This window comes from Triticum dicoccoides, chromosome 5A, assembly GCF_002162155.2.
Source record: "Triticum dicoccoides isolate Atlit2015 ecotype Zavitan chromosome 5A, WEW_v2.0, whole genome shotgun sequence".
Lineage (NCBI taxonomy): Eukaryota > Viridiplantae > Streptophyta > Magnoliopsida > Poales > Poaceae > Triticum > Triticum dicoccoides.
Window position 1 is genome coordinate 525,955,981 of NC_041388.1, and position 13,865 is coordinate 525,969,845.

General features: G+C 46.2%; 1 pseudogene; it reads left to right on the plus strand.

Annotated features, from left to right (window-relative positions):
- The first annotated feature begins 6,098 nt into the window (after positions 1-6,098).
- LOC119299871 overlaps positions 6,099-13,865 on the plus strand; it is a 44,071-nt pseudogene continuing 36,304 nt past the window's right edge.

Sequence of the window (13,865 nt, forward strand, 5' to 3'; positions counted from 1 at the left end):
AAGTGAAGCACATAGAGTATTCTAATAATTTCTGAATCATGTGTGTCTCTCTCAAAAGGTGTGTACAGCAAGGATGATTGTGGTAAACTAAAAAGAAAAGACTCAAATCATACAAGACGCTCCAAGCAAAACACATATCATGTGGTGAATAAAAATATAGCTCCAAGTAAAGTTACCGATGGATGTAGACAAAAGAGGGGATGCCTTCCGGGGCATCACCAAGCTTTGGCTTTTTGGTGTCCTTAGTTTATATTGGGGTGCCATGGGCATCCCCAAGCATAGTCTCTTGCCACTCCTTGTTCCCTAATCCATCAAATCTTTCACCCAAAACTTGAAAACTTCACAACACAAAACTTAACAGAAAATCTCGTGAGCTCTGTTAGCGAAAGAAAACAAAACACCACTTAAAGGTACTGTAATGAACTCATTCTTTATTTATAATTGTGTTAAACCTACTGTATTCCAACTTCTCTATGGTTTATAAACTATTTTACTAGCCATAGATTCATCAAAATAAGCAAGCAACACAATGAAAACAGAATCTGTCAAAAACAGAACAGTCTGTAGTAATCTGTACCAAACGTATACTTCTGGAACTCCAAAAATTCTAAAATAAATTGGTGGACCTGAGGAATTTGTCTAGTAATCATATGCAAAAAGAATAAACTAAATAACACTCTCCAGTAAAAAGTTGAAGCTAATCTCGTGAGCACTAAAGTTTCTGTTTTTACAGCATTATCATAAAGATTTCACCCAAGTCTTACCAAAGGTTCTACTTGGCACAAACACTAATTAAAACACAAAACCACATCTAAACAGAAGCTAGATGGATTATTTATTACTAAACAGAACCAAAAAGCAAGAAACTAAAATAAAGTTGGGTTGCCTCCCAACAAGCGCTAACGTTTAACGCCTCTAGCTAGGCATGAAGATTTCAATGATGCTCACACGAAAGATAAGAACTGAAACATAAAGAGAGCATCATGAAGAATATGACTAGCACATTTAAGTCTAACACACTTCCTATTCTTAGGGATTTTGTGAGCAAACAACTTATGGGAACAATAATCAACTAGCATAGGAAGGCAAAACAAGCATAACTTCAAAGCTTTAAGCACATAGAGAGGAAACTTGATATTATTGCTATTCCTACAAGCATATATTCCTCCCCCATAATAATTTTCAGTAGCATCATGAATACATTCAACAGTATAACCAGCACCTAAAGGATTATTTTCATGATCTACAAGCATAGAAAATTTACTACTCTCCACACAAGCAAAATTCTTCTCATTCGGAATAGTGGGAGTATCATAAGAGACTTGAATACTATAAATTGTTTCCACATTAAAAGAGTAATGTTCAGAAAAAGGGTAATCAAAATCATGACAAGTTTTATAAATATAATCATCACTACTTATTATAGCATAAGTTTCATCACAATAATCATCATAAGTAGCAACTTTGTTCTCATCATAATCGATTGAAACCTCTTCCAAGATAGTGGATACATCATTAAATAAAGTCATGACCTCTCCAAATCCATTTTCATAAATATTATAAGATTCAAAGTCCTCCAAAATAGTGGGATCATTACTTCCTAAAGTTGACACTCTTCAAAACCCACTTTCATCAGTATAATCATCATAGGTAGAAGGCATGCTATCATCATAACTACTTTGCATATCAAAACTTGGGAGGCTAAAAATATCATCATTATTAAACATAGCATCCCCAATCTTGGGACAAACATTAATTGGATCAAATATATTCTCAAAAACATCATCTTCATCAAACATAGCATCCCCAAGCTTGGGCCTTTTCATATCATAAGCATAATCACTCGCATCATTAATAGTATGGATAGCACCAATAGTATAGCAGTTATCATATTCTTCCAAGCAAGTGCCAAAAAGATTTTCAAGATCATAAGAAGTATCATTATCTTCCCAATCATAATCATCACAACAAGCAATAGGCATAACGAGATCATCATCAAGTGCATCATCTTCCAAAATTATTTTTGATTCATTTTCATGGGGCACAACAATAATAGGAGTAACATTATTTGGGAGAGATATCTTTTTACCTTTCTTCGTTTTTCTTTTCTTCTTCTTCACATCATGTGTGGGTTCAATCCTCTTTTTGGAGCTCCTTATTAATGAGATTGGTTGAATATAAGGCTCCTCCTCGTTACCTGATTCATCATAAGAAATAATAGGAGAATATTGGGAAGTCTCTTCCCTTTTGTTAGTATTCTCTTCATCTTCTATTTGTTTTCTTTTCTTTATGTAATTGGCGATATAAGGATTTTCAATGCAATTCACCGCACAATACATATAAATTTCTTCTAGATCAATATTAAGAAGTTTATCACGGGCAAATACTGGAAGATGCTTAGTTATGCATTTCATTTCTTCGTAACCCATAAGAAAACTAAGTTCATTATAATATGCAAGGGAAATCAAGTCATCACAATTTTTGGACACGATTAGATCATGAAACAATTTGCATCGGATAGATAAATGACCCCGTTCATTGCTAAGTTCATAAGTATGGCTAAGAAAATTTAAATTTTCAGCACAAACATCTAGCCTTTCTTGCAACAATTTAGTTTCTAAATGCGTATGCCTCTTACAATATCTATCTTCCCTATTTGGTATGTACTTGCAAACCCAATGCACTCCACAAAAATTGACATGTTTATAGGAGACATTTTCATCATAACTAGTGCAATCATCATTAGTATTATGGATATTCAAGGAGTTCATACTAACAAAATTGCAATCATGCTTATCATTCAAAGATTTAGTGCCAAACATTTTAATGCATTCTTCTTCTAACACTTTGGCACAATTTTCCTTTCCATCATACTCACGAAAGATATTAAAAAGGTGAAGCGTATGAGGTAAACTCAATTCCATTTTTTTATAGTTTTCTTTTATAAACTAAACTAGTGCTAAAACAAGAAACAAAAAGATTCGATTGCAAGATCTAAAGATATACCTTCAAGCACTCACCTCCTCGGCAACGGCGCTAGAAACTGCTTGATGTCTACTACGCAACCTTCTTCTTGTAGGCGTTGTTGGGCCTCCAAGTGCAGAGGTTTGTAGGACAATATCAAATTTCTCTCAAGTGGATGACCTAAGGTTTATTAATCCGTGGGAGGTGTAGGATGAAGATGGTCTCTCTCAAGCAACCCTGCAACCAAATAACAAGGTTTCTCTTGTGTCCCCAACACACCCAATACAATGGTAAATTGTATAGGTGCACTAGTTCGGCGAAGAGATGGTGATACAAGTGCAATATGGATGGTAGATATAGGTTTTTGTAATCTGAAAATATAAAAATAGCAAGGTAGCAAGCAATAAAAGTGAGCGTAAACGGTATTGCAATGCTAGGAAACAAGGCATAGGGTTCATACTTTCACTAGTGCAAGTTCTCTCAACAATAATAACATAGTTGGATCACATAATTATCCCTCAACATGCAACAAAGAGTCACTCCAAAGTCACTAATAGCGGAGAACAAATGAAGGGATTATGGTAGGGTACGAAACCACCTCAAAGTTATTCTTTCCGATCAATCCATTGGGCTATTCCTATAAGTGTCACAAACAGCCTAGAGTTCGTAGTAAAATAACACCTTAAGACACACATCAACCAAAACCCTAATGTTACCTAGATACTCCAATGTCACCTCAAGTATCCGTCGGTATGATTATACGATATGCATCACACAATCTCAGATTCATCTATTCAACCAACACATAGAACCTCAAAGAGTGCCCCAAAGTTTCTACCGGAGAATGAAGACGAAAACGTGTGCCAACCCCTATGCATAGGTTCATGGGCGGAACCCGCAAGTTGATCACCAAAACATACATCAAGTGGATCAATAGAATACTCCATTGTCACCACGGGTATCCCACGCAAGACATACATCAAGTGTTATCAAATCATTAAAAGACTCAATCCGATAAGATAACTTCAAAGGGAAAACTCAATCCATTACAAGAGAGTAGAGGGGGAGAAACATCATAAGATCCAACTATAGTAGCAAAGCTTGCGATACATCAAGATCGTATCACCTCAAAGGACATGAGAGAGAGAGATCAAACACATAGCTACTGGTACATACCCTTAGCCCCGAGGGTGAACTACTCCCTCCTCGTCATGGAGAGCGCCGGGATGATGAAGATGGCCACTGGTGAGGGTTCCCCCCTCCGGCAGGGTGCTGGAACAGGGTCCCGATTGGTTTTTGGTGGCTACAGAGGCTTGCGGCGGCGGAACTTCCCATCTATTCTGTTCTCCGAAGGTTTTAGGGTATATTGGTATATATAGGAGGAAGAAATACGTTAGGGGAGCCACGAGGGGCCCACGAGGGTGGAGGGCGCGCCCCTGCCTCGTGCCTTCCTCGTTGATTCCTTGACGTGCACTCCAAGTCCCCTGGATTGCTTCCATTCCAAAAATAACTTTCCCGAAGGTTTCATTCCGTTTGGACTCCGTTTGATATTCCTTTTGTGCGAAACACTGAAACAAGGGAAAAAACAGGAAGTGACACTGGGCTCTGGGTCAATAAGTTAGTCCCAAAAGTAATATAAAAGTGCATAATAAAGCCCATAAACATCCTAGATGGATAATATAATAGCATGAAACAATCAAAAATTATAGATACGTTGGAGACGTATCAGCGCGCCCTGGGCCGGCCACGGCAGCGCTGGGAGCCCCACCTGAAACGGGAGCAGCGCCTGCCCGCTGTATGCATGAGTGCCCTCGGGGTGGCCGTAGGCGGCGATCGGCGGCGGAGCTGCGTACGGGCCGGCCATATACTGGTGGTACTGGTTTAGATGGAGTCCCTGGACGGCCGTCACAAGATCCTGCAAGGTATTGGTGACCTGTTCCGGCGTGAAGACGGCGACGGTGGTCGGCGGCGCGGAAGTGATGGTGGCTGGCGGCGGTGAGGAGCCCGCGGTGGTGATCGGCCCCAACAGCGTGGGGGCCCCGGCGGTGGACATCGGGGCAGAGGACATCAGGGCGGTGGTCATCGGTGCGGAGGTGACGACGGGCAGCGGCGGCGATGGTGTTGAAGAAGACATGATCGAACCCAAGTCTCTGGATACCAAATTGGTAGGAGATTGTACCCTGCCAGGCCTGGGGCATAAGCGGTAAGGGAAGGAGGGGGCTGGGCGAGGCGATGAGCGGCCGCACCGGCGGTTGGGCACCATCGCGGAAGAGGGAGATGGCGGCAACGGCGCAAGAGGCAGGGGGCGGCTAGGGTTCCGGCTCCTCTGGGAGCCGGGCAATAGAGATAATATTCTTATTGCTTAATCTAAAAAGGAGTCTTACAACATATATTTATAACCTAGATAACTTGCATACGAATTAACCTAAGATAATTTGTGGGCTAAGATTGTCCGGTGGGCCTCCTACGGCCGTAAGTCAGGCCAGTCATAACAGAGAGGTGCTTAAGTAAATAAACCATGTTTTTCTGAAGCACCGGTGCCTATTTCTACAGGAGAGACGCTTAGTTAAGCGTCTACCCTATACAAATAAGCACCGATGCTTAAGGAAAGCCTGGTTTATTTCTCTAAACACCTCCCCTAAGCATCTCCCATTGTACAAGGCCTAAAAGGACCCATCGCTCCAGATTTCATTAGCGAAATCAACAAAGTTCACTTCGTGGGTTGAGAAAATGTATTGCGAGTTAGTCACTAATTGAGTGAAAAGTTTAAATTTCACTGGGAAGTTATCAGTTGGCAGAATAGTCTAACTCTGCATTGCCCATGGCTGCTCAGTTCAACCACTTCAGCGTTCCACAAAGTCAAGATGAAGCTAAGATTAGACTCTCACAAACAAATGGTTTTGTGGGGCACTCGATATTTTTATTCTCACTCTTTTTTTTGGAGGAGTTGAGCACTTGACATAAAGAAAACTATCAAAGTATACTAATCCTAATCTCATCTTCCCCGATGGACCCATGTTCACCTAATCTTTAGCTCTTTCTGCATTATTGCCTGCCCAACTAGTCTTCACCTAATCTGCACTGGAGTACATCGATCTCTTCTTGGTCACCATTGAGACTCGGTTAACGGTACTATGGCAGAAGCATTGCTTCTTCCTGTGGTACGAGGCGTGGCCAGCAAGGCCGCGAGCATCCTCGTCCAGACCGTGAACCGCATGTGTGGTGTTGACGATGACCGCTGCAAACTGGAGCGCCAGCTGCTGGCCGTCCAGTGCAAGCTGACCGACGCCGAGGTGAAGAGCGAAACTAACCAGTACGTCAAGAGGTGGATGAAGGACTTCAGGACCGTCGCCTATGAGGCCGACGACGTCCTCGACACCTTCCAGTATGAGGCGCTGCGCTGCCAAGCCTAGAACGGTGTGTCCAGGACACACAAGGTACTCAGCCACTTCACGTCACACAACCCGCTACTCTTCCGTCTTACTATGAGCAGGAAGCTGAGAAACATCCACTACAACAAACACCCCCCTATAGCAACATATGTCTAGCAACGACAACAATACAATGTGTTGTTTGATTGAACCCCCCTTCCCCACTTAACGCTAACCTCCCCGTGACCACCTCCATCTCTTTTTGCGCTGTCAACGCCCGCGCACTAAGGGTGAAATCTCCCTTCGCTAAATTTTTTTTTCGAGAGGCACACCCAGCAGCCAAGGCTCCCACCGCCGCCGCCGCCCCCTCCCCCTCGGCTGCCTGCCCTCGTTCCTCCTCCAAGCTCGCCTCCCTCACCAATTTCTCCGCTCTTCAGGGACGTACACTGCGTCGTCGCCCATCCTCCTGCGTTGGGAAGGCATCGCCCCTGCCGTTCCTCCGCGCGACCGGAGATGCAGACGCCGCCGGCGCCCCCTCGCCCTCGTTCCTCCTCCAAGCTCGTCTCCCTCGCCAATTTCTCCGCTCGTCGGGGACGCACACTGCGTCGTCGTCCGTCCTCCTGCGTCGGGAAGGCATCGCCCCTGCCGTTCCTCCGCGGGACCGGAGATGCAGATGCTGCTGTTGTTCGTCCGCACAGCCAGGAACGACACAAGGACCGACGGAACCGTCCTCCTCAACTGTAGCAGTTCAGCAGGTCTAGTTCTGTCCCTCCCGCGTCTGCAATTTTTTATTTGTGTCTTTTTTTGACGTGTGCAATTCTTTAGTTGTATCCTTAAGGCTTTGTTCGGTTCGATTTATTCCCCAAAGAGAACCAACCAACACATGTTACTCACATCCCTTTAGGGATTGAATTCCTTGCATCAACTACTCCCTTCATATAAATATTGTTCGATTATATACAGAGTTTGGCAGCGATTGTTAGTTTTTTTAGGGATTATTAGTTATTATATCATGATGGCAGACAACAAAACCCAGAGGAGGTGTTTGGTTCAGATCATGGCAACGCAAATGGTAACGAAATCAGAATACACCGGCAATGTAAATAGAATGCGAAAACTCAACTTTGTTTGTTTTGTCACCGTAACAGTATGCATATACAATATTTCGTTCTGATTCATGACTTGGGGAAGATTTTATCTGAACAACAGCCATAGGTCTTCACGAACACTGCAAGCACCGAATCCAAAACCAAAAGGCCGTGCAGCTGCTGATGCTCTTGCGCTACCGTCGACGGTGGCTCGCTGCTCTACGCAACGTACTGCCACCCCATGACCATCGTGTTCTCCTCCTGCTCCGCCGCCATGAACGGCTCGCCGATGCCAGCAGATAGGTTGAGCGACACCGCCAGTTAGAGCCGCCTGGCTGGCTCGGCTGCTCTCGGCTCTCACATCCCACGCGAACCCCGGCCCCTCCCTTGCCCCCTTGCCTGAGATCATATTTGAGGAGACGAGAAAGAACGGGAGGGATAACCCTGAGGCCATTTTGAAGGGGAACATCTAGTACAAGTTATCCTGACCAAAGGTGGTCTTCGGCTTCCAAAAGCACTAGTAATGACGCTGTCTTGGGCTCCATGGTGACCTCTGTCCGGCCGTCCAGCTGGTCTTGGTCTCGTTGCACCGGAATGGTAACCTTTGCCTGATGCCTTGGCCTGTGCTTGCCCCCTTTGCACCAAAGGGGAAACAAGGACTCTGCGCAAGCCGGCGCCCGCCTGGCCTTGATCGTCATGGCTTGCGTCACGGGATCCTCGCGAGGTACCCTTGCATTGATCTCTCCGCCTCCTCGCGAGCCTGCCTGAGGAAGCCGCCCTTGAGGAAGCTTCCTGTCGTCCGCCCCGCGAGGCTTGGCCCCTCGCGAGGGTATTGGGCTTGAGCTGATGAAGATGGGCCGCGTTGGGCCCCCACTTGAGCCATGCCACAGGCCGCATGCAGGCAAGTCTGGGGACCCCCGTTCCCAGAACGCCGACAGTAGCCCCCGAGCCCAAGGCGCGCGCAGGCTTGGCTTAGCAAAGAAGCGAAGGGGCAAGCGCGAAGGGCCGCGGGCCCTAATAGCCTGCGGCCTTGGGCGCCGTGTGGCGGTTGATTGGACGTGGGCGTCTGCACTTCCCACGACACCTCGGCAACTGCACGACTGACAAAAGGGGATGCCCGGGCCAGGCTTACTTGCCCTGCTCTCGTCCGTCTTGCCCTAGATCCCCTTTCTCGCTCTCCTTCCTCTTGCTCCCGAAATCCTCCAGATCCGTCTCAGTCCTTCGCATCCGGCACGCCATGGCGCCTCGCAAGTCTCCGGCTGATGCTTGGTACTCGCCGGCTCTGGATTCCCCGAATTTGTCGGAGAAGAACCTCGCCCTCGCGCGCCTGATGATGGTGGTGCAGGGCAGCGAGGGGGCGAATGTGCTCAAGGTCGGCTCCGACCAGCCTGAGGGCAAGGGGAGCACTTTCTATCCGTTCTTTGTGAGCGCCATTGTCGCCGGTCTGGTGCCTCCTTTCTCTGAGTTCTTCCATGCCGTTCTCCGCCAATACAACTTGCAGGCTCTGCATCTCCATCCCAACTCTGTCCTTCTCCTAGCGATTTTCGCCTATTATTGCGAGGCTCATGTTGGTGTGAAGCCCTCGGTGGCTTTGCTGCGCCACTTCTTCTCCCTTCGGGTTTCTGGTGCTCAAGTCTCCGCATGCGCGAGCTTCATTGCATACTCCAACTCCAACGCCATCTCGAATCCTGGGAAGAGGATCGAAGGCTACCGGAGCAAGTGGGTCATGATGGATGTCGGGCGCCTCCATCCTCGTCTGGCATTGCCCACGGGGCAGCCTAAGTCCGTTGACGCATGGTCCCGCGCGGAGCTCGTCGACCCTCACGTGAAGGCGGTGTTGAGGAGGATGAACGCGGACCTGAAGCCAAGCAACTTGGGGGCGGCGAAGCTGACCGGGGCCTCGCTCCAAAGGGAGTTCTTGGAGCACCGGGTGGCTCCACTCCAGGAGCACTCGCTCCCACTGTGGAGGCTTGGAAGAGCGGACGCCGCCCTACGCCTGAGCTCTGAGGCGCTGACCGACGAAGATCTGGCCGCGACCCTCCATTCCTTGGTTGGGGGAGACGAGGCGAGCCTGGTGGGCGCCCCCGTCCCCCTGTTCCTTCGTGACAATTGGGAGCAGGTGGTGAATGCCATGCCCACCTTCAACGGTGAGGGGCTGGTGCCCGCGGCAGCTCCCGAAGATCTGGCGGTCCTGGCGACGGTGAACTTGTCCTCCGGCAACTCCAGCGGGGGGAAGGGGGAAGAAGAGGTGGAGGAGGAGGCGTCTGACTCGGAGGAGACTGGCGAGGATTGGGGGGAGTCCTTCCCTCGGCGCGGGTCCCAGGCCCTCCGCTCCATGCCGTACAACGACGAGACCAGTGCCAGGCGAGGAGGGGAGGGTTCTTCCTCGGTCACGAGGAAGGGCAGGTCGAGCCTGGTTCCCCCAGGGTCTGCTTTGGTCCATGGGGGGGTCCAAGGCCAGATCCATCCCTCCTGACGCGCCTTCTGCTTCCGGGCCCCCCAAGGCTGACCCCCGCTGCAGGCTCTCGGGCTTCAAGTTTGGCCGGAGGTTGATTGAGTCCACGGATGACGTCCAGTAAGTGCTCGATTTGTGCTCCGCTTGGTTTCTGCCGCTGAAGCTTGACGTTTGCGCTCTTTTACCAGGCCGGCACATGCGGCCAAGAGGTTGAAAGAGGATTCTGCAGCCTCGCTTGGGGCGAACCCGTTCGCTGGGGCGGCGCCTTCGGCTGCTGGGGGAGAGGACGGCGAGGCCCGCACCTCTCCGATCCAGCCGCCCTCACGAGGCCAACCGGGGCACCCCGGCGAGGAGTCAGCCCCCGTGGCCCCGCTAGACCTAGAATTGACTGTGCCCGACGCTGCACAGCCGAGGCGGCCAAGGCTTAGGAGGTCCCTTCCTGCCAAGCCGGGGTCACGTTGCCATCTGCTACCTCTTGAGCTTGTGTTGGTTTTCCTCGAAGAGGAGAGGATGATGCAGCAGAGTAGCGTAAATATTTCCCTCAGTTTTTGAGAACCAAGGTATCAATCCAGTAGGAGGCCATGCTCAAGTCCCTCGTACCTGCACAAAACGATAGCTACTCGCAACCAACGCGATCAGGGGTTGTCAATCCCTTCACGGTCACTTACGAGAGTGAGATCTGATAGAGATAATATTTTTGGTATTTTTGGTATAAAGATGCAAAGTAAAAAGTAAAAGGCAAAGTAAAAACAAAGCAAGATTAAAGTGATGGAGATTGATATGATGAGAATTGACCCGGGGGCCATAGGTTTCACTAGTGGCTTCTCTCAAGAGCATAAGTATTCTACGGTGGGTGAAAAAATTACTGTTGAGCAATTGACAGAATTAAGCATAGTTATGAGAATATCTAGGCATGATCATGTATATAGGCATCATGTCCATGACAAGTAGATCGAAACGATTCTGCATCTACTACTATTACTCCACTCATCGACCGCTATCCAGCATGCATCTAGAGTATTAAGTTAAAATAGAGTAACGCTTTAAGCAAGATGACATGATGTAGACAGATAAATTCATGCAATATGAAATAAACCCCATCTTGTTATCCTCGATGGCAATGATACAATACCTGCCTTGCTGCCCCTTCTGTCGCTGGGAAAGGACACCGCAGATCAAACCCAAAGCTAAGCACTTCTCCCATGGCAAGAACTACCAATCTAGTTGGCCAAACCAAACGGATAATTCAAAGAGACTTGCAAAGATAACCAATCATACATAAAAGAATTCAGAAAAGATTCAAATATTGTTCATAGATAGACTTGATCATAAACCCACAATTCATCGGTCTCAACAAACACCCCGCAAAAAGAAGAAGAAGATTACATCGAATAGATCTCCACAAGAGAGGGGGAGAACATTGTATTGAGATCCAAAAAGAGAGAAGAAGCCATCTAGCTAATAACTATGGACTCGAAGGTCTGAGGTAAACTACTCACTCTTCATCGGAGAGGCTATAATGATGTAGAAGCCCTTCGTGATGACGGCCCTCTCCGGCGGAGCTCCGGAACAGGCCCCAAGATGGGATCTCGTGGATACAGAAAGTTGCGGCGGTGGAATTAGGTTTTTGGCTCCTATTCTGATCGTTTGGGGGTACGTGGGTATATATAGGAGGAAGAAGTACGTCGGTGGAGCTACGAGGGGCCCACGAGGCAGGGGGCGCACCCTAGGGGGGCGCCCCCCACCCTCGTGACCGCCTCTCCGATGCCTTGGCATAGGGTCCAAGTCTCCTGGGTCTTATCGGGTGACAAAATCACGTTCCAAAAAGGATTTTTCTGTTTGGACTCCGTTTGATATTCTGTTTCTTCGAAACACTAAAATAGGCAAAAAAACAGCAATTCCGGGCTGGGCCTCCGGTTAATAGGTTAGTCCCAAAAATAATATAAAAGTGGGAAATAAAGCCCAATATAGTCCAAAACAGTAGATAATATAGCATGGAGCAATCAAAAATTATAGATACGTTGGAGACGTATCAGGCATCCCCAAGCTTAATTCCTGCTCGTCCTTGAGTAGGTAAATGATAAAAAGAGAATTTTTGATGCGGAGTGCTACTTGGCATAATTTCAATGCAAATCCTCTTAATTGTGGTATGAATATTCAGATTAGAAAGATTCAAGACAAAAGTTCATATTGACATAAAGAATAATAATACTTCAAGCAAACCAACAAAGCAATTATGTTTTCTCAAAGTAACATGGCCAAAGAAAGTTCATCCCTTCAAAATCATATAGTTTAGTCATGCTCCATTTTCGTCACACAAGAATGCTCTCATCATGCACAACCCCGATGACAAGCCAAGCAATTGTTTCTTACCTTAATAATTTCAAACTCATAAACTTTCACGCAATACATGAGCGTGAGCCATGGAAATATCACTATGGGTGGAATAGAATATAATGATAGGGGTTATGTGGAGAAGACAAAAAAGGAGAAAGTCTCACATCAACGAGGCTAATCAATGGGCTATGTAGATGCCCATCGGTTGATGTTAATGCAAGGAGTAGGGATTGCCATGCAACGGATGCACTAGAGCTATAAATGTATGAAAGCTCAACAAAAGAAACTAAGTGGGTGTGCATCCAACTTGCTTGCTCACGAAGACCTAGGGCACTTGAGGAGGCCCATTGTTGGAATATACAAGCCAAGTTCTATAATGAAAAATTCCCACTAGTATATGAAAGTGATAACTCAAGAGACTCTCTATATGAAGAACATGGTGCTACTTTGAAGCACAATATATGAGACTCGCTATATCATGGTGCTACTTTGAAGCACAAGTGTGGAAAAAAAGGATAGTAGCATTGTCCCTTTTTATTTTCTTCTTTTTTTGGGCCTTCTTTTTTTCTCTTTGGCCTTTCTCTTTTTTTGGGACAATGCTCTATTGAATGATGATCATCACACTTCTATTTATTTACAACTCAATGATTACAACTCGATACTAGAACAAAGTATGACTCTATATGAATGCCTCCGGCGGTGTACCGGGATATGCAATGAATCAAGAGTGACAAGTATGAAAGAATTATGAACGGTGGCTTTGCCACAAATACTATGTCAACTACATGATCATGCTAAGCAATATAACAATGAAGAATGTGTCATGATAAACTAGATGGAAAGTTGCATGGCAATATACCTCGGAATGGCTATGGAAATGCCATAATAGGTAGGTATGGTGGCTGTTTTGAGGAAGATATAAAGAGGTTTATGTGTGAAAGAGCGTATCATATCACGGGGTTTGGATGCACCGACGAAGTTTGCACCAACTCTCAATGTGAGAAAGGGCAATGCACGGTACCGTAGAGGCTAGCAATGATGGAAGGGTGAGAGTGTGTATAATCCATGGACTCAACATTAGTCATAAAGAACTCATATACTTATTGCAAAAATCTACAAGCCATCAAAAACCGAAGTATTACACGCATGCTCCTAGGGGGACAGATTGGTAGGAAAAGACCATCGCTCGTCCCCGACCGCCACTCATAAGGAGGACAATCAAATAACACCTCATGTTTCAAATTTGTTGCATAACGTTTACCATACGTGCATGCTACGGGACTTGCAAACTTTAACTCAAGAACTTCTCAAATTCACAATTACTCTACTAGCATGACTTTAATATTACCACCTCCATATCTCAAAACAATTATCAAGCATCTAACTTTTCTTAGTATTCAATGCACTCAAAAGAAAGGTTCACAAATCTTGAATACCAAGCATATTATTATTAAGCAAATTACCATGCTATTATGACTCTCAAAATAATTTAAGTGAAGTAAGGGAGATCAATAGTTTCTTTAAAACAAACCACCACTGTGCTCTAAAAGATCTAAGTGAAGCACATAGAGCAAAATTACAACGCTCAAAAGATATAAGTGAAGCACATAGAGCAAAACTACATAGCTCAAAAGATATAAGTGAAGCACA